The 25,060-nt window shown below is 38.5% G+C and overlaps 1 protein-coding gene and 1 pseudogene across 3 annotated transcripts in view; both read right to left on the reverse strand.

Annotated features, from left to right (window-relative positions):
- Positions 1-25,060, reverse strand: part of Atf6 (activating transcription factor 6) — a 227,055-nt gene that overhangs the window by 12,457 nt on the left and 189,538 nt on the right. The gene's annotated exons all lie outside the window — the stretch shown is intronic.
- LOC147823935 (regulator of nonsense transcripts 3A pseudogene) overlaps positions 2,042-25,060 on the reverse strand; it is a 28,855-nt pseudogene continuing 5,836 nt past the window's right edge. The window contains exon 2 of the transcript XR_015443004.1: positions 2,042-23,102. The product of XR_015443004.1 is annotated as a regulator of nonsense transcripts 3A pseudogene (transcript). The remainder of the gene's footprint in view (positions 23,103-25,060) is intronic.

Below are 25,060 nucleotides of genomic sequence, written 5' to 3' on the forward strand. Positions count from 1 at the left end.
ACTACACACTCAGAGCCAGCTGGTACCTGGCACCCTCAAAGACGGTGACAAGTAGAACACAATTTGCAGTGCTAAGAAGGCAGTCTGGCCTCTCATTCTTGCTGGTCATGTCATCAAGAAATTCGTTGAGGGCCAGGGATTTAGTTCAGTGGCACCACGCTTGCTTCACAAGCCCAAGCTTCTGAGTTCAATCCCTGGTACCGCAAAAGAAAGAAAGAAAAGAAAGAAAGAAAAGAGAGAAAGAAAGAAAGAAAGAAAGGAAGAAAGGAAGGAAGGAAGGAGAGAGAGAGAAAGACAGAGAGAAAGAGAAAGAAAGAAAGAAAGAAAGAAAGAAAGAAAGAAAGAAAGAAATTTCTTTGCTTTCTGAAGATTCTACCTTTCTTGGCTCCAATTTGAGGAAATGCCATTCCATATAGTTCCAGAAATGGTTGTAGCAGCAAAAGATTTCTAATATCCTCAAATATAATATAATATAATATTATATATATAGTTATTTATACCGGGAATCAAACTCAGGACTTTGCACTTTGCACTTGCCAGGCAGGCACGGCATCACTGAGCTAAATTCCTGGCCCTTCAAATATAATTTTTGATTGTCTTATCTCTGAAATACAGCCAAACTCAGTTTATCTTTTGAATTCATAAGCACCAACAATGGTCTTGTAAAGGTGACCAGATGCATCCCTTGGGAAATGTAGAGGCCTATGTTACAGAGGTCTAGAATACATATGGTCAAGTTCTTGCTTCCTCTCAAGTTCAGCTCTCCTCCAGCTTTTGATAGTCTTCAAGGATTGTTTCAGGAATACTGGCTAATTCCATAGCTGTTCAAAGTGTTAGATTTGCTAATCTCTGAACCTAAGAACGCTGCCCACAGCGGGAAGTTTCTTCAGTACAACACAGAAAAGAGTATCATTTTACTGACCTCAAATAGCTCCCAAAACATGATTAGAAAGAACATGAGTAACAAAATTATGACTCATTTTCTTCAGATTGGGTTCTTGAACTATCCAGTTGATACCTGATTATGTAATTACAATTAGTTCCTAAAAGAAACACAAGACAAAAGAACTTTAGGAATATGCAGCAACAAAGGGACCCAGGAGAAGATTCTGTTGTGGCAGAAATTCATTTGGAACACTGGGTGAACTGGACCTGGAACCTGACTTACTGTCCTGAAACACAGTTCAGAGTAGCCTGAGGCCAAGGGCCAATGCTAAGAATGGATAATAACCTTCTTGGCTCTAAATCACTGGTCCAAAAAACGAGGGTGGGCTGGACACGTAGCTCAGTGTGAAGGTTCTTAGTTCAATCCCCAGTATTGGAAAAACAAAAATAAAAATATACCAATACACTGAATTTTCTTATAATACATCTACAGGCAGAAAGCGGTTTGTACAATACTGAAGGTAACCGTTCTGCATTTTTTTTTTTTTTTTTTTTTGGTGCCGGGGATCGAACTCAGATCCTTGCGCTTGTGCAGAAGGCGGCGAAACCACTGAGCTAAATCCCCAGCCCTGTTCTGCATTTTTTAATAGAAGAGTGTGTCTCTTCCCTTTCATACCTGCTCAGGTATAAAGGCTGTCGGAGGGCACAGAAACAGGTTTGGGGCCCCTGTAGACGCACAGGCTCTTGAAGGTCAATCCCAGGAGACACACTCTAGGAGGAATCACTCTTGCTCCATAGCTTCCCATGGGCAGGCGTTTCTATTTGTTCCCTGCTGAATTCCCCGTTTAGCACGCACAAGGCATTCAAAGTCGTTTTTGGAATAAATGGATGAATGAGGCATTGGTTGTATAGAAATGGCCCCACAGCATGTTGACTTGAGAGGGTGTGAGTTGAAGCATTCTAGGAGACACTCAGGGAACTGAGCTAAGAATCAGAGAAAGGCAGCTGCCTCAGGAGGGACATGTGCTTACAGATCCAGTCTCTCTTTCTCTTTTGCAGTACTGGGGACTGAATCCAGGGCCTTCACATTGAGCTACATCCCAGCCTGCCTGCCCTCCCTCCCGCCCTCCCTCCCTATCTATATATCTATCATCTATCAAATATTTTGAGATAGGGCCAGACTAAGTTGTCCAGATTGGTCTTCAACTTGCAATCCTCCTGCCTCAGCCTCACAGATTGCTCAGATTACAGACATGTGCCACGAATCCTGACTCAGATTCAATTTTTAACCAGAGTACCTTCTCTCTCTCAAAAAAAGGTGGGAGTAGGGTTGGGAGCAAGGTAGAGACCAGCCTTACAGGCAGTGTCTGGAACACTGCTGTTCTGGATATCGTTTTCTCCACTGCTGTGTCAACAATTCTAGTCTGCATTATATCTGGATGCCTTTCCATGTTCAGAAAGGCCTTTGAGTACATTCACGTGTTTACTTCCCTCACTTCCTTACACCTCAGAGTTTTGAGGGTTTACATAAGTGAAACTAAGGAAATAGGTCCTCATAAAGGTGTCCGGGTTTATAAGTAGCTTTATTGCTCCATATTCCAGCTCTGCCACATGCAGCCCTGCTGTGCAGGCCAAGTCTCACTCACAATAGGTGAGGCCAAACATGTGCCCAGCATCTCAGATGGCTAATTCACTCTCATCCCTGGCTGAAATCTAATCAAGTGTTGAGTCATTTAAGATTTTACTTTTTACAAATTAAAAAAGTTAAATTTAAAATTATCATTTGGAATAAAGATCTCTGATAACAAGTAAGGCTTAAAAATCATAAATGTAGGCTGGGGATTTAGCTCAGTGGTACCACCACCTGCCTCAAAAGTGCAAGGTCCCAAGTTCGATCCCCAGTACCAAAAACCAAACAAACAGCCAAACAAAAAAACAACAAAAAAATCATAAATGTTAAAAGACTAATGCAGATAATGCTTCAGACAATATAATCACAGAAAAGAAATAAATGATGACTGTCCTTACTTAGATATCCCTATGACTGAAGCTCACTTTCGCATTTTCAGTATTCACTTTAGTCTTGCAGATGAAGTAAGCAGAAAATATTTATTTGGGAAAAGACTGAATAAAGGATTTTTCTTACTACTTATTGGAAACCAATCAGCTGTCTAATGAAGAACCAAAGAAAGTAACTCCATATTATTCAGATAAGTAGTGGTGGAGGAAACATGACTGAATAGCAACTGAGGCACTGCTCTGTTGTGATCTGATGTCCCAAATCAAAAAAGAAAAAAAACCTGGCTATTAACTTTCAGAATCTCAAAAGAAGTAGCTTAAGGACTATGGAATTCTTTATAATTTCCATAACATAAAACAATTTGGACTATACTGTTTTACACATGGAATAATTTTTCTATTCTCTGAATTCTGACACATACTATAAAAACTTACAAATAGCACCACTCATGACTCAGAATAAATGTTGTTTTCTCAAATTATGTTTTTTGAATTATTATTAAATCAATTATAAATACACTATTTCTCTTGGTATGTGATGCTATTATTTTCTAAGCCATAAAAAGCAATTTCTCTTTTTAGCAGGTAACAAATACCTTCTCCTTAACTTTAACCAAGCTGGGTCCTCTGTTCAACTGGGCTCAACCTTTGGCTTCTCTCTGTCTCTGTAGAATCCAATTTGAGCAAGAATCCTGCTGAGTTTAGTGAAAATCCTATCTGATTTGGTGTCTGACAATCCTAACCTGTTTTAAGTAAGAATTCTGTTGAGTCAGCCAAGCAAGACTCCTCCTTACTTCTGATGCTTCCTCTTAGCAATTTTTCATCTCCTGACCCTCACCTTGCTCCTTGACTACAAATCTTCACCTGCCATGGTTGGAGTCCTGGTTGAATTCCCCATGGTTGGTTCTCATTCCACCACTGCAAGATCCCTTTGCAGTGTTCTCTGTACCTGTTGCCATGGGTCCCCCTAGAATAAAGTCTTCCTAATCTACTTTGGCAAGGGCCATAAATAGTTTTTTCTTTAACAGGGAAGGAATAATTACTTTCAGTCCTATCTCTATTTATCTCAGAAAATGGAAGCAGTCATGTTTATAAAACTAAATCCTTGTAACTTTGCAGGCAAGAAGCCAAATGACATTTTAGAAAATTAAAAGGTAAATTAATGATAACATCCTCTCATCAATAAATGTCATATTCATATCTGACTTGTGGAGGAGAGAGTAAGAACAGAAAGTGAAGGATAATGCCCAGGGATGAAGTCCAGTGGAGAGAGTTTTCTTTGTTTTACCAACTAACAAAATCAAAGAGGTTTTTTTGTTTGTTTTTTAGGATAAGACCTGACACACTGAAATGAGCACTGAAATGTCACCTTTCAGTGTTCCATTTAGCTGTGAAGATGACCGCTAAAAACAAAAAGCTAGGCCTGCTCCACCCCAAGGCCCTCGTGGAATGTATGAGACAAGAGGTCTGAGAACAGCTTGGAGACCAAATTCCCAGAGATTCTTGGTTGTGACTATGGGACTCAAACCATAAAGAGGTTTTTTTTTTTATCAAGGATGTCATTTGATATTTTGAACTCCAGAAAGTTTCTCATGCTCTCTCGTGGAACAATTTTTAATAGGTGTCACTGACACAGCAAAAACATCATCTTTCTAGAGGCTTCACAGTTGTCTCGTGGAATGTTAACAGAGGGTTAAAGTGAATGAGAATCCCGCCGCCCTAGATTTCTCCTAAAATTCACTCCATCTTGCCCATGACTGTAGGTTTAAGTGAAGCCAGACACCCTGAAGCATCTCATGGAAATCCTTAAGTGGGAGACATAGGAAATGTGCTCCTAAAACCAGCGACTAGGGCTCATTGCCCCAGGGTAGAATCAGGGCAGGCATTGGTTTCGGCTGATATGTCCAACTGAATTCTAGGTTATCTATGATCATTCAGACTAGCATGTATTCTGCTCCAAATGTTTACATAAGTTTCTATCTTTATAAAGTTTACAATCAAGTTGTTAGGCAAAATAAATATGAAAAACTAATAATTCCCAGACGGGATATGAAAAATTGTAAACAAATATATAAAACAGTATGCCTATATCTACTAGAATTTAACAAAGAGGAAACTATTTGTAGCTCTGTTGTAAAGGTTAAAATTATCTCCCAGTGAAAAGTCACTCAAGAGTAAACAAAGTAAGGATGAGATGACATTTTGGAAACTACAAGACTGATGTGTGAGTCCAAACACATTATCTGGTACAGTGACAAGAGTAATAGTTATAATAAATTAGGGAAACTTCTGTCCAAACAAAGACATTCACAGAGCTGCTTTCAACCCATCTGCAGATATTTTTTTTAAAAAGTGCTCAAGTCAGGGATAAGAAGAAAAATTAATTTCTTCTGGAGCAAATGGAAATGAAGAGAAGGATGACTTGAAGATGGTAGTGTTTCGTTTTATTTTTAAGCAAGTTTTGGTTTAAATTATTGATTAAATCCCAACTTTGGTAATTAACTCGCTGGGCTTCTCTTCATGGCTTGTAGGTTCACTTTGTTGTGAGTCACTGTGCAGCAATATGATAAGTGAGAATTATAAACTTTACTCAAGTACATTTAATAGCTAATGTTCATTTAATAGCACAATTTAAGTAGCACATTTAATAGCTAATGTTCATGAAAGGGCTTGGGAAGCTGTCTCCTGCTTAGAAGGATATATATGCCACCTCCAAATGATTGGATTTTACTGTCTACTGAGGGCATTTTGCCAAAGAAATGAACCAGGCTGAGATACAATGGCAAATATTGCATTTACCTTTATTTGCTGAAATTTGCACACTGTTAATTCAGAGTGACAATTCAGAGTCCTTAATTCAGAGCAGCCCTGTCTACAACAGGGCCATGTTGTAGACACAACTTCCTTTCCTGACCCAGATGTCACTGTTACTGACTTACTTTCTTGGCCTTGAGTGGCCTTGCCTGGTGGCTTGTTTGGCCCTTGGATAACTGGCAGGAAGCAGTGGTTGGAGTTTCCCTGAAGCAGAGGCTGCATGAGCTCAGAGGACAGTGAGATCAGTGGCGTATTTGCTAATCCTGCAGGGTAATGCAGTGAGATGAAAAGACTGCATTTTGCACAAATGTATGGGGAAGAATCAAACATACAGCAATCTTCAACAAAAGAGAAGTTAAGGAATAGTCAGAACAAACTGCGTAGGCTGTAAGTACAGAATTGAACAAATTATAAAGAAAACTGGGCATTTCACTCATTTTTATGACAGATTCAAGAAATAGTATGTTACAGCTGTTTGGGACCTTAAAATGCTCCTCACTTTATTTTATTTTTTACTTTTATTTATTTTTTTTACTGTCAATTAGATTGATGAACCTTACTGAGGTTAAAACTATAATAAAGTTCACCCAGAAATATTTTGCAATGTGAAATTATTTCATTCAAGGAATGCTTCTCATTGTAGATGTTTAGGAATCTGAGACTCAGAAATAATAAGGTTTACTTTAAATTCTGTAATTTATTCTCATTATCCTTGCTTCTTGGAGACATCCCAAAGGAAGGGCTGGTCTATATCCACTATGATATAGCAACTAATGAAACAGTTATTTAAAAAATACAAATTATATAAAAGTATAGCATTCACAATTAACTGTGTTTTATTTATAACATCACTTAAAAACTTTTCTGGATTTTGGCCTAGTGAGGCTCGAAACTGAAGAAGCATGTGATGTGGACCAGAAGACCAGGGTCGGGTTCAGCTCTGATATTTCTAGGCTGCACCATTCTGAGGAAACTCAGTCTCTTTGACCTTCCATTTTCTAGCCTGTTTTCATTCACCAAATATTTATTCAGCCACTACTGTGTACCAAGCTTGTTCTAGGTGTTGAGAAGGGAACAAAACAGAGAAGCCCACTGTCAACAGCATTTATATTTCTAGTGAGAGGGCATACAGGAAACAAGAAAAGTAAATAAATACATAGTATGTTTAAAAATGAAGAAAACCGAGGATAAAATAAAAGCATGGAAAGTGGATATGAAACGTTAGGGGCTAGACTAGAATTTTAGAAAATCCTCTGGGAAGACTTGACCAGCAAGCTGATTTTTTTTTCTTTGTAAAACGTCACTTTTTGGTCAAGATTGACAGAACTGAGTGAGCTAATCATGCAGATATCTGGGGCACGAGCATTACAGGCAGAGGGAACAGCCAGAATCAAAGCCCTGAGGCAAGAATGTGCCCTGAGTATCTGAGGAACAATAACAGGGTCAGTGGGGCTGGGGCAGAGAGAATGTCAGGGAGAAAAGCAGATAAGGCCAGAAAGAGAAGCAGGGAACCAAGCCACACAGGTCATACAGATTTGGGCTTTTACTCTTGTGAGATGGGAAGCATGGAGGATTTGAGCAGAAGCCCAATGAGCTGACTATATTTTAATAAGATCACCCTGACTAGAGGCTTGTTTATTTCAAGGTGTATGATAACCACTCACATTTTCTCAAATGTGATGATGTTTGCAAGGGGCTTTCAGGATGTCAAGTGGTATGAAATATGAGTGACTGTTATTGTGTGGAGTTGGTGTGGCACAGGGTACTAGAGATGTCAGGCTTGGGAATCAAAGGCAGTCATGGGTGTGAAGGTCAGCTCTTATGATTGCCAGCATGCAAGTTTCTGTCACTTCACCTGAACATAAGGAAACAAATACTTAACATCTAGGGTGGCTGCAATTATGTCAAATACTTCTCAAAGCATGCAACATACATTTTTTCTTTCCTTTCTCTCTCTGTCTCTGTCTTTCTGAGTGCACTTTACTTATACAGACTAGTAGGTTTCATTTTTGGCATATCTGTGCATACTTTATCATTCCCCCATCATTACTCCTTGCCTCATTCCCTCCCCTCATTCCCTTCCTCTTCCCCAGTAGCCTTCCTTCTACTTTCACATTATCTCTTTTTTTTTTTCTAATTTCCTCATGAAAGAAAACATGTGACATTGACTTTCTGAGCCTGGCTTTTTTCTTTCTTTCCAGTACAGGGGATCTGAACTTAGGGCCTTTACACTGAGCTACATTCCCATCCCTATCATTATTATTACTACTACTTTGAAATAGGGTCTCACTAAATTGCCCAGGCTGGGCTCAAACTTGCAATCCTCCTACCTCAGCCTCCCAGAATGCTGGGATTATAGGCATATGCCACCATGCTCAGCTGAGTTTACTTATTTTTCTTAACATGATGTCTCTAGTTCTATCCATTTTTCTACAAATTACATAATTTCACTTTTCTTTGTGGCTTAATAATGTTCCATTGTGTATATATACATTTTTTTTTTGCAGTGGCAAAGTTTATTTGAAAAAGTAAGTGAAGAGTGAGGAAGAAACTGGCTCTGCAGAGTGAGTGTGGGGTGAGTAAAAGAGGAACGAGCACAATAAAATAAAAGTACACCCTGGAGGATGCAGGGTAGGCTATCATGAGGAAAACTATTTTAGTTTTTTGGTTTTTTTGAGGGTATCACTATAATGATTTCCATAATGGCTGTATTAATTTACATTCCCAGGCCCAGGGATTTAGCTCAGTGGTGCTGGCACCTGCTTTGCAAGCACAAGGTCCTGAGTTCGATCCCCAGTACCAAAAAAAAAAAAAAAGAATGAGAATAAGCTTTAGTCTTTGTGGTCTCTGAATCCAGTTGTGCCTGGGCAAACACCCTTTCTCAGTTGTATGAGTTAATAATTTACATTCCCACCAACAACGTAGAAGAGTTCCTTCCTACCCCGACAATCCTTGCCAGCATTTGTTGTTTATTACATTCTTAATGATAGCCATTCTGACTGGCATGAGATGGAATCTCAATGTAGTTTTGATTTGCATTTCTATAATGGCTGAAGATAACATATAGCTTTTAATACAGCAAGAACAGACAGGCAGCATCCCATTCTGTACCAGGAGAAATCAACTGGATTATCCATATTTCAATCATTTTCTCCATCTCTCCTGCAGATGGAAGTTACAGTGACTGCTGTTTTCCTGTGATAGTGTTAGGGCTGAGGAGTTAATGCACATCACACCATGGTATGAAAGGAAATACTGTACTTCAAAGTGTTTCTAGTGTTAATATAAATGTGACTAAGAATTACGTTAAGCAGACAGCTTAAAAAAAAATCCAGAGAAGCTGGGCATGGTGGTGGCACACACCTGTGATCCCAGCACTTGAGAGGCTGAGGCAGGAGGATTACTGTAAATGTGAGGCCAGCCTGGGATACATAATGAGTTCCAGGCCAGCCTGAGCTGATAGTGAGACATTATCTCAAAAAACAAACAACAAATAAACAAACAAAAAATTCAGAGAAAAGTGCTGTACTGGAAAACACTTGGGATTTATCTATTTATCCTGAAAAGAGTATCCAAAGCCTTTTTAGTTCTATGACTTAGTGTAAGAAAGAGGAGTTGGAGGAGAGGAGTAGATGACAGACTCATAGCAGCAGACTGCTATCACACAGTGGAAACAATTCCAGAGAAGAAAATGTGGCAAGGTTGAAAATTATAGGTTCTCATTTAATGTTAAGAAAGCACCAGAAAATCTGGCAAATTTCCTATCTTTTATTTTTCAGACAAGTTATTCTAGTCAGTTTCTTGTAATTTAGTACTTCTCACCAGAATTCCTGACATTTCTTCTTTCTAGGTTTCTTTGATGAAAATCTTGGGGCCCTCCCTGAATAAAAGCAACTAGAACTACCACATAGTTTATATGGGTTACTGTTAGTCTCCACAGAAGCCAAACTCAAGGCTAAAAACTAGATTAATTTATGACCTAAAAACTGTAGGCCATAAATTTCTTGAGAGAACATATCTTTCTTTGAATTTTTAAAAAGCAAGACCTAAGCAGAGAAGCCAAGTTTAAGTGCACCTAACTTATTCCACAAACCAATAGTGAGTTTTTACTTTCACACTATTAGTCCATTAAGTCAAAATGCCCCCAAACACACAAAGTTACCTTAGACTGCAACTGGGTATCACACACCCCAAACAACTGTAAAGGGCAGCCACCACCTATGTTTTTGCACTAATAGGCATTATGTAATCTTAACAGAACTATGAATACGCTCAATTTAACTTTTATTTTTAAAAGAGGCTAAAACACCCAATTTAATATATAACACAGCAGATTCAATTAATAGAGTTACCATAAACAAGTGTTTTCTCAGCTATATAAGGAGGCATGGCTAATGTTCTCCCAATGGGAATTTGTTCCTATGATCAATATGATTCAATTACATAAATATTTACTTAGCAACTGTTACGTGTCAGGCAATGCTCCGGGTACTGAAGAAACAGAGATGAGTTAAGACCTGGCCCCTGGTCAAGGCATTTGTCATCTAGTAAAAATGGCAGCTATGTAAACCCATATAACAGGGCAGAAGTGTGGTGGGTAGGCGTGTGGTACGAAGAGACCAAAGAAGAGAGTGCCCTAGCCAAGGGGTGGAGAGGTGACAAAGAAGGGTTGCTGGAGGAGGTGACATCTGAGCTCAGCTTGGAAGGATTCTTTAGCCAGGTTGAGGTGGGGGAAATTCTAGAGAAGGCTAAGCATTAGGAAATACATCAAGTCATGAGGCAACATACAGGGCAAGGTGCTGTTGAAGAACAGAGTGTTTAGTGGAAGTGAGAAAATGAGGCTAGAGAGATGAGACAGAGCAATTCACAAAGAGTTTAGAATACATTCCAATGGCAGTGGGGAGCCACTGAAGGGTTTTAAGGAAGTGAGATTCGAAATGTATTTTATTGAGATAGATTACTCTGGTGGTAATATGGAAGGCAGATCTGATGGAAGATGGAGACAACAATAAATAGATGATTGAATCTAAAATTTTATATATCTTGATTTATTTCCTCAGGGGCTGAGAGATCTATTATTTTTGTCTTGTATCTGCCAAAGGTATAGAAAAATATTCTTATATGCCTGGGATTCTAAAACATATCTGCTCGATGTGTGATTCATTAGGTTTGGTTTGTCTCTGATAGACAAGGACAATCTCAGAAAGTATAATATGGCTCTCAGGCCCCCTCCCCACTTTTTTGGTAATAAAGTGATACAATCTACAGCAGTATTTCCTTAACTTGAATTTTTAGGAATAGGTTGTTCATAAAAGATCTGGAGAAATAAGGCATTACTGAAGAATTTGCTATATTTCCTACATTGCTTCCAATTTCCATATTGCTTCTATTTAAATTAACTTTGATTTTTAAAGAACAGACATTCTGTGATTTTTTTCTGCTCAGAAATTAGCACAATTAAACCATACAATGGTAATAAAATACTTTTATGAGGAAGAAACAGTGGTTCAGAGTCTTGAGGGGTGGTAAAGGCTGTTGAAAGAGGAAGTAAACTGGCACAATGTTTTTATTTGCTCTTTAGGACAGCCCTATGATGACTCAGGAAATAGAGGTGGCTCACCTGAGTTGACTCAGCTTGCAAGAAGATTTCATGTGAAACAGGAGGACCTGCTTGGGTGGGGCTCTGGTTCACACATTCACAGGACATGTATGTGGCTTCAACCACTGTGTCCTGATTAAAAGTTTCTTCACAGAGTAGCATGTGTTATCCTCACAATAACTGAAGATTAATTAGCCACCAACACGCCCCCACTGGCCTGATCAACTATTGCTCTCCAGGTTGTTTCACACAGGTTTCCATGGCTCTTTTACCACTGTATGTTTTGCATGAGCAATCCTGCTACTCCTTAATATAGTGGAGTGAATTAAAAAGGAAACTTTGCTTCTCCTTGTGATGATAAGTGACATCATAGTCTTACAGGTTTTACCCAGATCACTGTGGACTTGCCAGGAAAGTCTTCACATAAAAATGGGCCTGAGGGCCGGGGATTTAGCTCGTGGTTCTGGTACTTGCCTCGCAAGCGCAAGGTCCTCAGTTCAATCACCGGGACAAAAAAAGGGGTGGGGGGGGCTGAATCAAGTTTTCAGTAATTTCCCTTTTTAAAACCATATTCACTAATTTTCTATTCTCTGACACTTATTTTAATGATAGGATCAACTTAATTAAACTTGAGAGTGACTAGAGGAGTGAAAGATTCTTTACCAGGCTGACTTACCCACAATAATATCTCCATGGTCTCAGAAATGCTGTCAGCACAGATGCGGGAAGAAAACATGTATGAAGAAAATCTCAAATACACTCCAGAAAACACAAAAACCAGAATGACTGCCCCCCGAAAGGGTCTAAAAGAACTCTATGCTTTGGGTAGGCTATGGAGATGGGTATGGGAGTGCCCCAAAATCACATCTAATAGCACTGAGTGCTTGCATGAACTCTGAAAAATCCATGAGACTTCTCGAACCCAAAGACAGAAGCAGAAAGAATGGTTTAAAAATCTCACTGAAAATACAAAGAAAACTAAACTGCCAGTTCAGGGAAGACTGACCCTTACTTTCTTTATAATAGTTAGGTAAACAGAAAGGCTAATCCCAGATGTTTTCCATTTAAGCTAACAGAGAGATACTTCCCTGTGCCAAGTAGAGATAATCACAGAGTAACCATGGAGACTTCACTGTCCTTCATCAACATGAAATTTGGGTTTTATTCATGACAGAAGTACTTCTTATGAGCAAGTCTACAAAGGAAAGGCATACAATGGACAAAACTCTATGCAAACAGTTGTATCAGGTCTTTAAAAATGAAATCAAGCTGGGTGTGGTGACACAGGCCTATAATCCCAGAATTGGTAGGGGGGAGATGAGGCAGGAGGATCACAGTGAGGTCAAGGCCAGCCTGAACTACAGAGTAAGACCTTGTCTCAAAAAAAAGGTCAATTCAATGTTCAAAAAAAAGTAATGTGGTTTGGCAAATTATCTGCCATCTTCTGCTAGTGTCTGTGTTCTGCTTAAGGGTACACCATCCCTACTTTTCTTCTTCCATTAGGTCATTATCAATTCACTTTTGAATGAATGTGAAAGTTTCTCACGGTGAACTTTTGCTCACCCCTGTTTGCCCACGTCTAATCTAACCTGTGTTAAGAGTTTGAATCTGGAATGTCCCCTAAAGGCCCACATGTTGAAAGCTTAGTCCCAGCCTGTGGGACCTTTAGGAGGAGGGCCAAGTGGAAGGAAGTTAGGACTCGGGTGTGCCCCGGAGGGGATCTTGGGATCCCAGCCCCTTTTTCTCATTGTTTCTTTGCTGGCAGAGTGGGAACCTTCTCCATGCGCTCCCCTCAATAATATGCTGCTTTGCCACAGGCCAAGCAACCATGGACTTAAACAATGAGCCATCATAAACTTTTTCTCCTTTTAAGCTGGGATTATCTCAGATATTTTGTCGTAGCAACAGGACGTTAACTAACACATTCTGTGTTATCACATACACTGCAGATTAAGCTTTCTCAAACACCATGTTTATTATGCCCCATTAGTTTATTATAATAAAAATGACGAATAATAACAAGTACTGTCAAGGATGTGGAGAAAGCAAAACCTTCATATACAACTACTGGGATGTAAAGTGATAGAACTGCTATGAAAAAACTGTTTGGCAGTTACTCAAAAAAAAACATACAACTACCATGTGACCAAGAAATACAATACAATATTATTCATCCAAAAAATGAAATACTGATATATCCTACAATATGAACGAACTCTGAAAACTACTAAATGAATGAAGCCAAACACAAATGGCCATATATTGCACGATTTCATTGATAGGGAATATACAGAACAGGTAAATCCGTGGAAACAGAAAGTAGATTAGGAGGAGGGGGAAGATATAAATCGGATACGAATGGGGAGAGACTGCTTAATGGAAGTAGGTTTCTTTTAGAGGTGATAAAATGTTCTAAAACTTACTGCAGTGATGGTTGCACAACTCTATGAATTTACTAAGAAACACTGCACTGTATATTTTAAATGGGTGAAATATATATGTGAATTATATCTGATTAAGGCTGTTATTTTAAAAAGTAGAAAAAGAATATGCCTTGCAAGATTTGAATATGTATTATTTAGTCTGAAAAAGACACCAATTTAATACTGATGTTCAATAATATAAAGACATATAATCATAAGGGGTATTAGCCAGTTTTTAAGATTTCTTCTAAGTTTAAGTCATGATAATTAAATGTATTATGTTAATTACAGGTTTTGTTAGCTATGGGAAATTTTTTAGTAGGAGAGTTTATTAGTAAAGGGCTATACTATAGAGATAAGTTATTTAATAATTTTTCCCTATAAAAATAAAACAAACATTAGATTTTCCTGGAACTTATTTGTGGAGGCCATGTTATAAGAACATGTTTTAGATGGACTACTTTTTATTATTTATTTATTTATTTGGTACTGGAAATTGAACTCAGGACTTTGCACTTGCCAGGCAGCCACGGCACCACTAAGCTACATCCCTGGCCCTGGAATACTTTTTATAACAAAGTGCTCTGGGTTATTGGAGAAATACAGCCTCTTATGTTAGGTCTAGAATTCTGCATTAGGATGAATCTATCAAAATAAGTATGGTATAATTTAAATTTTTATGGCTTCATTTAAGTACAATCATTCTTGAACACAAGGGAATAAATACTTTCACCTTCAAATACATCATCACTTTATTTTATTTTACTATTATTACTATTATTTTGGCAGTACTGAGGATTGAACCCAGGTAGCATGAGGACTGAACTCTGGCAGCACGGAGCTATATCCCCAGCCCTTTTTATTTTATTTTGAGATAAGGTCTTGCTAAGTTGCCTAGGCTGGCCTTGAACCTGTAATTCTCCTGCCCCAGCCTCCCAAGCAGCTAGGATTACAGGCGTCCACCATCACTCCTGGCCTGGCCCTTCACTTTATTTTAAATGTACAATTTGCTACAATTTTCCACCACTGAATCAACTGAATCAAAGCGGGGAAATAGCTGACCAGTGGATAAGAACTGTCTCAAACATTTTTCACTTTATAATACATGTAAAGAATCCTGTATGTCAATAATGAAATAAAACTATTTTTCAAAGAAACATAATTCTTTACCATAAAGGTGATTTAATCTTCCAATATTGAATACAGTATGCTGTGGCTTAAAATTTGAGAAATAGATTATTGAAATGAGATGAAAAAGGCTCTCATAAAGAGAGAAGCCAAAAATATTGATGACAAATTCAATGAGCATTTCCCTTGCTGCAACTTGAATGCCTAAACTGTGCTGTGTGGAAAACAAACAAACAAACAAACAAAAAAGGAAAAAAAAAAACCCAACTAAACTAAGTGGGAGGTAGAGATTTAGTTCTCTCAAGTTCATGGAAATTTATTGTCATTAAAAAGTAAGCTCATGATTCACCTGCCTTCTAAAATACACAACCAACTTAGTAAAAATGGTAATTGTCAGTAGCTGATCGTGTCCATGTCAGAATTTGAGAGCCAAGAGTTGACTTTAAAGGTTGTCTACCTCAATCTTTTCTTCTCTTTTCTTTTTCTCCCCCCCTCTCCTCCCCAGTAATGGGGATAGAACTCAGGACCTTGTGCTTGCCAGGCAGGCATAGTACCACTGAGCTACATTCCGGCCCTCCTCAATCTTTTCATTTCACAGATGGGGACTCTAACTGAACTGCTTGCTTACAGGTCACACATCTGTTAAGGGCTGAACAAGGTAAGAAGTAAGGGCTTTGCCTCTAAGTGTAGTTTGTTTTCCTAGACATTATGCTGAGTCCAACCCCTTCCAGAGAGAAAGATAATGTCTATATCTGCGTAGAGCAAATGGGCCTCAAGTCGAGGCAATATTCTTTAGGAACTTTCTGTCGTCTGAGAATATAAACTATCAGATCTTCACCGTGTTTTGTCAAATGGTTAGGAAAACAGATGTTTTTCTTTCTTTGGTGATATGAAGGACAAAGTGACTGTGTTTTTCCTTTAGGTATTTTTTGTTGCTTCTCACCCACTGTGTAACCTTCTCTGCTTTTTCAAAATGCAGCTAATACAAGTTTTGGAACACTTAGTGTCAGACTTCCTTCCTAGATTTAGGAAATCTCCCACTCTGTAAATTGAAGTACCAGATACTCTGAATCTGCAGGTATGTAGCCTGCAGAGAGACCATGGCTATTAAGACTCCTCTGGAGAGGACAGCAGCCCTGGATGCAGTGGTACCTAAATGTAAGAGCCAGTTGTGGCTTTAGTTCAGAAGCTGAGTTATATCCTTGGTGCACATGGTGGTCTATGACCAGCTCTGCAGTGTAATCTGGGGCTTTGTTTTTGTTTAACGGTCCTCCAAGTCAGATCCTTGGCCTGGTATAAATTCTGCTTAAGTTATCCAGAGTTAATTTCTGTCACTTGAAATTAAGAAAACTAATTGATACAAGTGGCTAAAAAGTAGCTTGAAATGCTCTACTATAGTATGAGGTTTTTCTGGGGAAGATAAATGTCATGTATGTATGTGTGTGTATATATATATTTATTTATTTAATCTTTGTATCTCTAAATTCATAAAACAATGACTATCACTTAATCAATGTGGAATTGGATTGGCTGTCTACCAAACAAAGCTCCCTGGCATAAAAAGGAGAAGGTAGCACCTATAGGAGAGCACACCTGCTAGAATGTGAAAATAGCAAAAATACCCACCCTCAGAATAAGGGATCTTACTAGCTCCATGCAAACCAGTTCTCAAGAGAAAGCACAAAGCCACATCTACAGAAATGTAGACAGTAAATTCATTAGTGAGAAGACAGGCTGTTTACTTTTACTATTAAATGGTATGTTTTATTTTGAATATAAAACTGGTCTGTTGGTCTGGGCCAGGTTAATTTATGGAAGTGACTGACATATATTTATTAAACAATATTTTTACAAAGAGGCTTTTGTATGTTTAAATGCCATGGAAAAAGAAAGCAAACTTTGAAACTGATGTTTGCTAAACTGATGGAATAAGTTTATAAAAAAGTGCTTTAATTAGATATCCTTAAAATGCCAAGAAAGCTGTAGCTTGCAGCTTCCTAATTTCTTTCTTTGTATTTTAATACAGTGGTGAAGGAATGTCTTTCTGGTTCATCATGGCAACTCTAGGGAGCTAGCTGTAAGCAAGTTGACCTTATTACTAACAAAAAGACTTCAACTTTTTGTTGGCCATGATGCCAATTATGTGCTTTACATCAAATATTTATAGGTGACCATAAACATTAACACAGTAGCTGTTACTCTGAAGTTAGAGTGACAAACTGGCATTTGGTTGTGTCTTCACTTAGTCACACACTGTACTCAAGGAACAGGCTGAAGACACTATTAAAAGGCTATGCTTAGTCTACAGCAAATGGACTGCAAAGACCATGTAGAAAGTTTGGCCATGGCTCTCTTAATTTCTCAGCTGCCTCCCTAGTAAAATGAGATAATGTATATCTCACATAGGCTTTGTGAAGGCCAAATGCAAATTATATGTGTTACAGAACCCAGAGATACACAATATACACAGAGGGTGATCAATTGGGGGGAACTGAACCTGACCTTGCAACCTAAAACTATTTAGCTGTTTACTAAATTATTTGGTAACTATTTAGGCAGTAAATGGTCAAAAAAAATCTTTAAAAAGAACACCCAAATATTTTTAAACCTTATAAAGGCTTAATTTTATTTATCTCTACTTGCTTATTGTTCTAACAATGTAGTATATACTCACATACTATTTTTACTCACAATTTACTTGATAATTCTTTTTTCATTGAATATTATTTTAAAATAGGAAACTTTATCTAAATATCTTATTACCAATTATGGTAGTCCTTGCTTTAAAAATGTAAGTGATTTGGCACTGCTTATTATTTTTTCCTTATTATTATTTATTTACCCAGGCAGTTTAATTTAGCTCAAAGTCAAAGCAATCAGGTACAGGGTGAGTTCATTTTCCAACAGAAGTCAAAAGTGTCTTCTACACACTTGTGTCTCACCTTTCCCCATGTCAACTACTAAGTCATTTTGCTTTCAAATATAAAAATGATGTCTTCAAAGAATGTTCTTCGTGACATAAATACCTTTTCACAGTTAACTAAAGTACTCTAGGGATCTAAAACTCTATGTCTCAGCTCTATTAGTAGCTGGGCTGGATCAGCCATTCACCCCTTTCAACCAGTTTTCTTGCGTGTATTAAGAGGCTGCTGTGCTAGATTGCCCAAGTTTTCTCCCAATGCTTTTTTTTTTTTTTGGTACCAGGGATCAAACTCAGGACTTTGTGCTTGTGAGGCAGGCAGTGGCATCACTGAGCTAAATCCCCAACTTTTCTCCCAATTCTAAGATTCTCTATGCACTATGTATGTTGCTTCCCAATAAGATTACAAACTATCTGAAGACATGAATCACACCTTAATTTTTCTCTTGCAACATGTACATTATTTAGTTTAGTGCTATGCGCTGAATGTCTGTAAAACTGAGTTGCAATTATTTTATACTATAAAAACAAAAATGGAGCCAAATTATCATATCTTATAGTAGAAAGGTATGCAGTGATTGCTAAATAACCATTACTTAATATTTACAGTGGGATTTTAACTATCTTACCTTTCAGTCAAGCAAATGCTTTATTTACTTGCATTAGGTAAGAGAAAGTGGGGAACAGTGACCATTGTAACTAAGATAGTTTCTACTGAAGTATTCTGTTCTCTTACCTCCATAATCCATCAAAACATTTCAGACTTGTGGACTTACATTTTACATCTTAGAACAAGTTAATGTGATAGGGAACCTCTAAGATGTCCTCAAATGATCCCTACCTCCTGGTATTCACACCCTTGTTCAGTCCCTTCCTACAATGTGCCAGGCTGCTCTGTGTAGACAAAAGCACGCAGAGGTGGTGGGATGTGACTGCCTACACTCTAAAAGACTGTGGTTCCTACTATCTGGGGAGGTCTCTCATTTGCTTTCACATTCTCATGGATCAGGTGCCTTCAGGGTAGCCATGTCATGAGCACCCCAAGGAGAGGTGGATGTGGTGAAGAACTCCTACCAGGAGTCATGTGGGTGACTTAGAAGCACATCGCTTACATCCAGTGCAGTCTTCAGCCCTAGACAGCATCTTCACTGCAATCTCAAAAGAGACCAAGAGCCACAACCATCTTGCTAACCTTTTTGATTCCCAGAAATTGCATGAAATAATTTTTTTTAAACTACTAAGTGTTGGGATAATTTGTTATGCAGGAAATAAATAACATACACAAAAAAATTCTTTTTTAGATGAAGTACGCAACATTTTTGTCTAAATGATAACTTCCCAACTGTTGTCCTTGTAAAAGCATCATTCCTTCTAATCTATAGATTGCTTTTCAAAAAATTTTAGTAGATCCGCATTGTTCATAGGATAAATCAAACTCTAATCCACGTCACAAAGCATCCATTAACTGGTTTCTGCTTGGCTAGCAAGCTTCAGATATATTTCAATGCCTATGTACATTAATTCTACTTTTAAATTTTCCAAATTCTTTTTTCTCTGATATCCCTACTAATACTGTTCCTATGCCTAGAATTTCTCATTTAGTTGGCCAACTTTCAAGATTCAGTTCAAATATCAGTGTGTGACTATGTGTGTGTGTGTGTGTGTGTGTGTGCGCGCGCGCGTGCACGCCGTGGGCCAAGCCTGAACATGGCCCTTTACCTCCTCCCTACTCCCTTTCTCCTCCATAGACTAGATAATCACACAGACTGTCTGTTTGACTCAGACTGCATGTGGACCCTGGATGCACAGCCCCAGGAGACAGTTACATTATGTATCGTTCTTCCTTGTTCCCTTTCTGTGCACACCCTGATCATGAGACAATCAAGCTACGTTCGGCCTAGGCCATGTAGGCCGCGTAGCACTAGTTACTCTGCCTTCTCTCCCTGTCTTACACTATAAATAAAGAGCATGCTGGACTCCAGGCGGCCATTAGCTCCTGACAGGCTAGCGTTCCACCTGGTCCCAGCTTTCAAGCACAATCTTGGTGTTCTTTATTTTTCTTCATCTCCCACCACTCTCCCCAGCTTCGGACCCTATGCCGTGTGGGTTGTGGGGTGTGTGAGTGTGTGTGTTAATTAGTTATATATTTTTTCTTGGACATGAAGAATGATACTTGGCTTACATAAATTATTTATATATTTAATTTAATTCAACAAAATTTTTTTAGCAGCTACTGTGTATTAGGCACTTATTTTTGTAAGAACTAGAAATAATAAAGGAATTTAAACAAACAATACTCAAACCTGAAGGCATCTACAATTTAGTAGAAAAGTTAGAAAATGAACTACTGGTTATAAGTGAAATGAGTATTTAAAAAATAAGGGAGTTAAGAGAATTCTGGGCATATGAAGCAGGGGAGACAGTCTAACTTACTGTATGGACTTAGGGAAACCTGCTCTGAATGTTTGCTGGCCAAGATATTTAATGAAAAACGTATCAGGATAAAAAAGCAGTCTAGAACTTTGGTCTAAAAAATCCAAATCAGCAAACAAAATGAAAAAGATATGGCTTGATAGTATTATATATGAGAATATTATATGGATTCTATTTGATGAAAAGCACTATGTATAAACAATTTAACAGGAAAGACAACACTGTGGTTTTACCAATAGAAATATACTCGACAGACTTTGGAAACACTCTCAAGAGATGTGGGAAAAAAGCAGAGCCCCTTCAGAAAAGAATGACTACAAGTGGGACACCATGAAATCAGGCCACAAGAAAAATAACTTCTCCAAACTGGAAGGGATACAATAGAGACTCAGAAGGTATAAACAATGGAAGATTCAGAAGGTATATGATGTACAAATAGCTGAAGGGCAGTCATGTGGAAGAAGGATTATACTCATATATTCCTGTGGATTTACGGATTTAGCAAGGAAGACACAGAAAAGGAACAATTTTCAAATTGCCAGAGCTGTTCAAAGCAGACTGTCTCTATCCTTGGGGTGATTATATTTCAACTGGTTGGCCACTGAGCAACTGTTACAGAAAGGAATCCAAACCTCCAACATGGATATAACTTTGTAATAAAGCCACTTCAATCCTGGCATTTTATGGCTTGCTTATATGAGTGTTAATGAATATATGTCTCAATTTATCTTGTAATGATGTCAAGTAGATCACATCTCCCATAAGGTGCTTTCCTTTATAGTAAGTAGAGGGGAAAGAATAGGACAGGTTTCTGGTATCTTCAAAGAGGCTGCTTATATGGCCTTCCTAACAACTCCTTTCAAAGCAACAAACTATTTTACAGTTCACACCATGTCTCATTATTTAATCTAAATCATATATTTAAGGTATGATTTTTTTTCTGTAAACTACATAACAAACAAGGAGGAAAATATTTCTTTGGCTATTTGGTTGAGTTAAAGGCAACTCTTACCTGACTTCCTCAAGATTCCCAAAGCAAAATTCTCTTTCAACTTGTGAGTATTTATTAACAATCTATATCTCAATGATTTCTCAAGATTTTAGGTTTCAAAAAATCAAAATGTATATTTCTTAGGGCTCTCTAATTTTTATTATAAGAGTTCAAGAGGAAGGGTATTTCCTAATGTGAACAAAAATTTGATCATCTTTGACAAAGGAGCCAAACACCCTCACTGGAGGAAAGATAGCCTCTTTAATAAATGGTGCTGGAAAAATTGGGTTTCAACTTGCCAAAGATTAAAACTAGACTGATATCTCTCACCATGCACTAAACTAAAATCAAAATGGATTAAAGATGTAAGTATTAAAACAGAAACACTGAACCGGCTAGAACAGAGGTTAGGAAGAACTCTTGAAGACACTGGCATAGGAAAAGACTTTATGAACAAATCCTCAGTAGCATGGGAACTAGCACAAAGAATCAACAACTGGGATCTCATCTTATTAAAATGCTTCTGCACTGCAAGAGAAACCACCAACAGAGCTAAAAGACAACCTACAATGTGGGAAAAAATTTTTACCAGCTGTTCCTCAGACAAAGGTCTACTATCTAGAATGTATAAAGAACTTTAAAAAATCAGACCACCCAAATATAAAGACCCAATTGAAAAATGAGCATCTGAAATGAACAGACATTTCTCAGACATAGAAGTAAAAGCAGCAAATAAACATGAAAAAACGTTCAACATCACTGGTCATTTCAGAGATGGAAATGAAAACAATGCTGAGATTCCACCTTATCCCAGAAAGAATGCCTGCTATTAAGAAATCAACCAATAACAAATGCTGGCGGGGTTGTGGGGAGAAAGGAGCCTTTCTTCATTGTTGGTGGGAGTGCAGACTGGTGCAACCACTGTGGAAATCAGTATGGAGCTACCTCAAAGAACTAGGGCTGAAAGTTCCATTTGACCCAGCTATTCCCCTGCTGGGTATCTTCACCAAAGAATTAAAAGAATCATACCACAGTGATATATGTGCACCCATGTTCACAGCAGCACAGTTTGTGATAGCTAAAACTTGGAAGCAGCCCAATTGCCCATCAATTGGAGACTGGATAAAGAAAATGTGGTTTAAAAAAAATGGAGTACTACTCAGCCATAAAAAATGAGAAATTAGAGACATTTATAGCTAAGTGGATGCATATTGAGGCGATACTTTTTTTTTCCAAATTAACTTCACCCTCACTTCCGTCTCAATGGTTGTCTTTTATCTGCCTCTTTCCTCCTGTATCTTTCTTCTTCTCATCTTTTTCTTTTTTCTTCCTCCTGCAAGCATTTCTTTTCTAACTCCCTCCTCCTTTGTTCTTCTCGCTTCTCTTCTTGAATTCTCTGCTTTTCTAATTTTCTGTTTTTAATATAGTCCAAAAGAGGTGTGGTTCTTCTAGCAACAAGTTCTCTCGTCTTTGCGTCTATCTCTCCCAGAAGAGTTTCAGGGTTGGCACTGGTTCTCCCTTCTTCCATGCTGTAAGTTTCGAAAAAATGTTTATACTCTGGATCGTCTTTGATGCTCCCGTCTTGGTGTCTCTCTTCTTCAGCTTCCTCCTGACTATCTTCTGGAATGGGGCAAACTCTACCAAGGCAGGATACTCCAGGCCTTTACTGCTCACGCAGACATATCCATCAAAACGATCTCTGAACAGAAGGATGTCATCAGGATTTCTAAAATTAATGTATGCTCTTGAGTAGAGATGAGGAAAAAGGCTGCAGTCCACGCCGGCCACCTCAAAGTAGTCGTGAGCAGGCAGCCAGTGCAGCTGCTCCTCCAGCTGCTCCTTCCTGAGGCCAGGGGGCAGCCACCGTAGGACCACCTGGGGCAAAACCAGCTAGTCACCCAGCCCACATCTGCTCTGGTGCCCTGGCAGCCTGGAACCACCTTGAGGTGATAATCTTAAGTGAAATAAATAGGACACACATGTGTAAATACCAAATAGTTTCTCTAGTGTGAGAAACGGAAAGTGTAAATAAGGACTAAAAGGTATAATAGATAACGTGACCTAGGAAGAAAAGGGGCAAAGAGGAAGGGGAAGTGGGAGGGGTAGGGGAAAGGAAAGAAGGGAATGCAATTAATATGAGAAAATGAAAAAATGGAAACAAAGTCATTGTAAATAAGGAGAGATCGAGGGATTGAAGGGAGGGGAGGGGAATGGGGAAAAAAATAAGAACCAAGAGAGATCATGTAAAGTGCAAATTTCCAATGATGAATGTCATCATATTGTATAACTAAAATGTACCAATAAAATTAACTTTACAAATTTGACATCTTAGTATGTTGGCTGTGGGTTTGTCATAAAGGGCTTTTATCAGTTTGAGATCTTCAAGAATACATGCTTGAGAGAAAAGCTGAGCCAGTCCCAGCACACAGAAGGAATATCCCCTGCCTCCATTCAACACTCCTAGGGCAGAGAAGCTGAGCCAGTCCCAGCACCTGGAAGGAAGCTCCCCCACCACCATTCCACACTCCTAGGGCAGAGAAACTGAGCCAGTCCCAGTACCCAGAAGGAAGCTCCTGTGCCGCCATTCCATGCTCCTAGGGCAGAGAAGGTGAGCTGCGCGGGCGCCAGAAGCACCCCCCCAACCCCCTGGGAAATGAGAAGACACATAACCAAGCCTCAAAAACAGACTTCTGGATCACCTATAGCAACCCCAAAGGGAAACGAGATGGAACAATATGATACTCAACCACCTGGACTCTCTGAACTGGCAACAAAAGAGGATCTGGGAAAAATGAAATCAGAAATAATTACTCAGATAACAGCAAAGATTGTACTCATGGTGCAAGACATGATTAATAAATCTAGAGAGGACACAGATAAAAAAATAGAGGATCTGAGGAACATGATGGAATCCCAACATAGGAAACAAATGGAATCCATAAAACAGATACAAACAGATTTCCAGGAGATTAAAAACTCCATCGAAAGTCTGCACAGCAGAACGAACCAATGTGAGGATAGAATTTCAGATATGGAAGAAAAGATTGCCATTAGTGACCAGGAAAATAAAAATTGCTTTAAAATTGTAAAGGAACATGAGAAATCAATCCAGCAACTGCTAGACGATACAAAGAAGAGTAACGTAAGACTGACTGGAGTCAATGAAGAAAGAGGAGAGAGTGCAGATGACATAAAAAAACCGTTCACACAAGTGATGGCAGAAAACTTCCCAAGCAGGGGAAAAGAACTTGACATACAGATAAGTGAGGCATATAGGACTCTAAATAGACTTGATCAAAAAAAAAATCTACACATAGGCATATAATAGTTAGGATTCCAGAAACCCAACAGAAGAACAAAATTCTATAAGCATTGAGAGAAAAGAAACAAATCACATACAAAGGAAAGCCCATCAGAATCACAGCAGACTTCTCAATGCAAACCCTCAAGGAAAGAAAAGCTTGGAGTGATGTATTTCAAGTCCTAAAAGAAAACAGCCTCCAACCCAGATTGCTGTACCCTGCAAAACTATCTTTCAAAATTGATGGAGAAATAAGATACTTTCATGATAAAGAGCACCTCAGGAACTTCATGAATATCAAACCGGCACTCCAAAAAAGTTTAGACAATACCCTAGGAAAAGACAATGAGGATCACAACCCCAGGAAACCCAGCACAATGAATCCATTAGGCATGACAAATTAAACGCAGAGGGGGAGAATCCAACAAAAAGAAAAAGTCATGGCAAGGTTTTTAAAACTTTTAACTTCATCTCCCTAATGAGTGTATAATTCCATTTTATTACTGTACTGATTAGCATTTTTCTGATTCTAGAGTTGCACACATTT

The sequence above is a fragment of the Heterocephalus glaber genome, unplaced genomic scaffold (assembly GCF_053883595.1).
Source record: "Heterocephalus glaber isolate CG9 unplaced genomic scaffold, H.glaber_assembly_v1.0 deba00001561, whole genome shotgun sequence".
In the NCBI taxonomy this organism is placed as follows: domain Eukaryota; kingdom Metazoa; phylum Chordata; class Mammalia; order Rodentia; family Bathyergidae; genus Heterocephalus; species Heterocephalus glaber.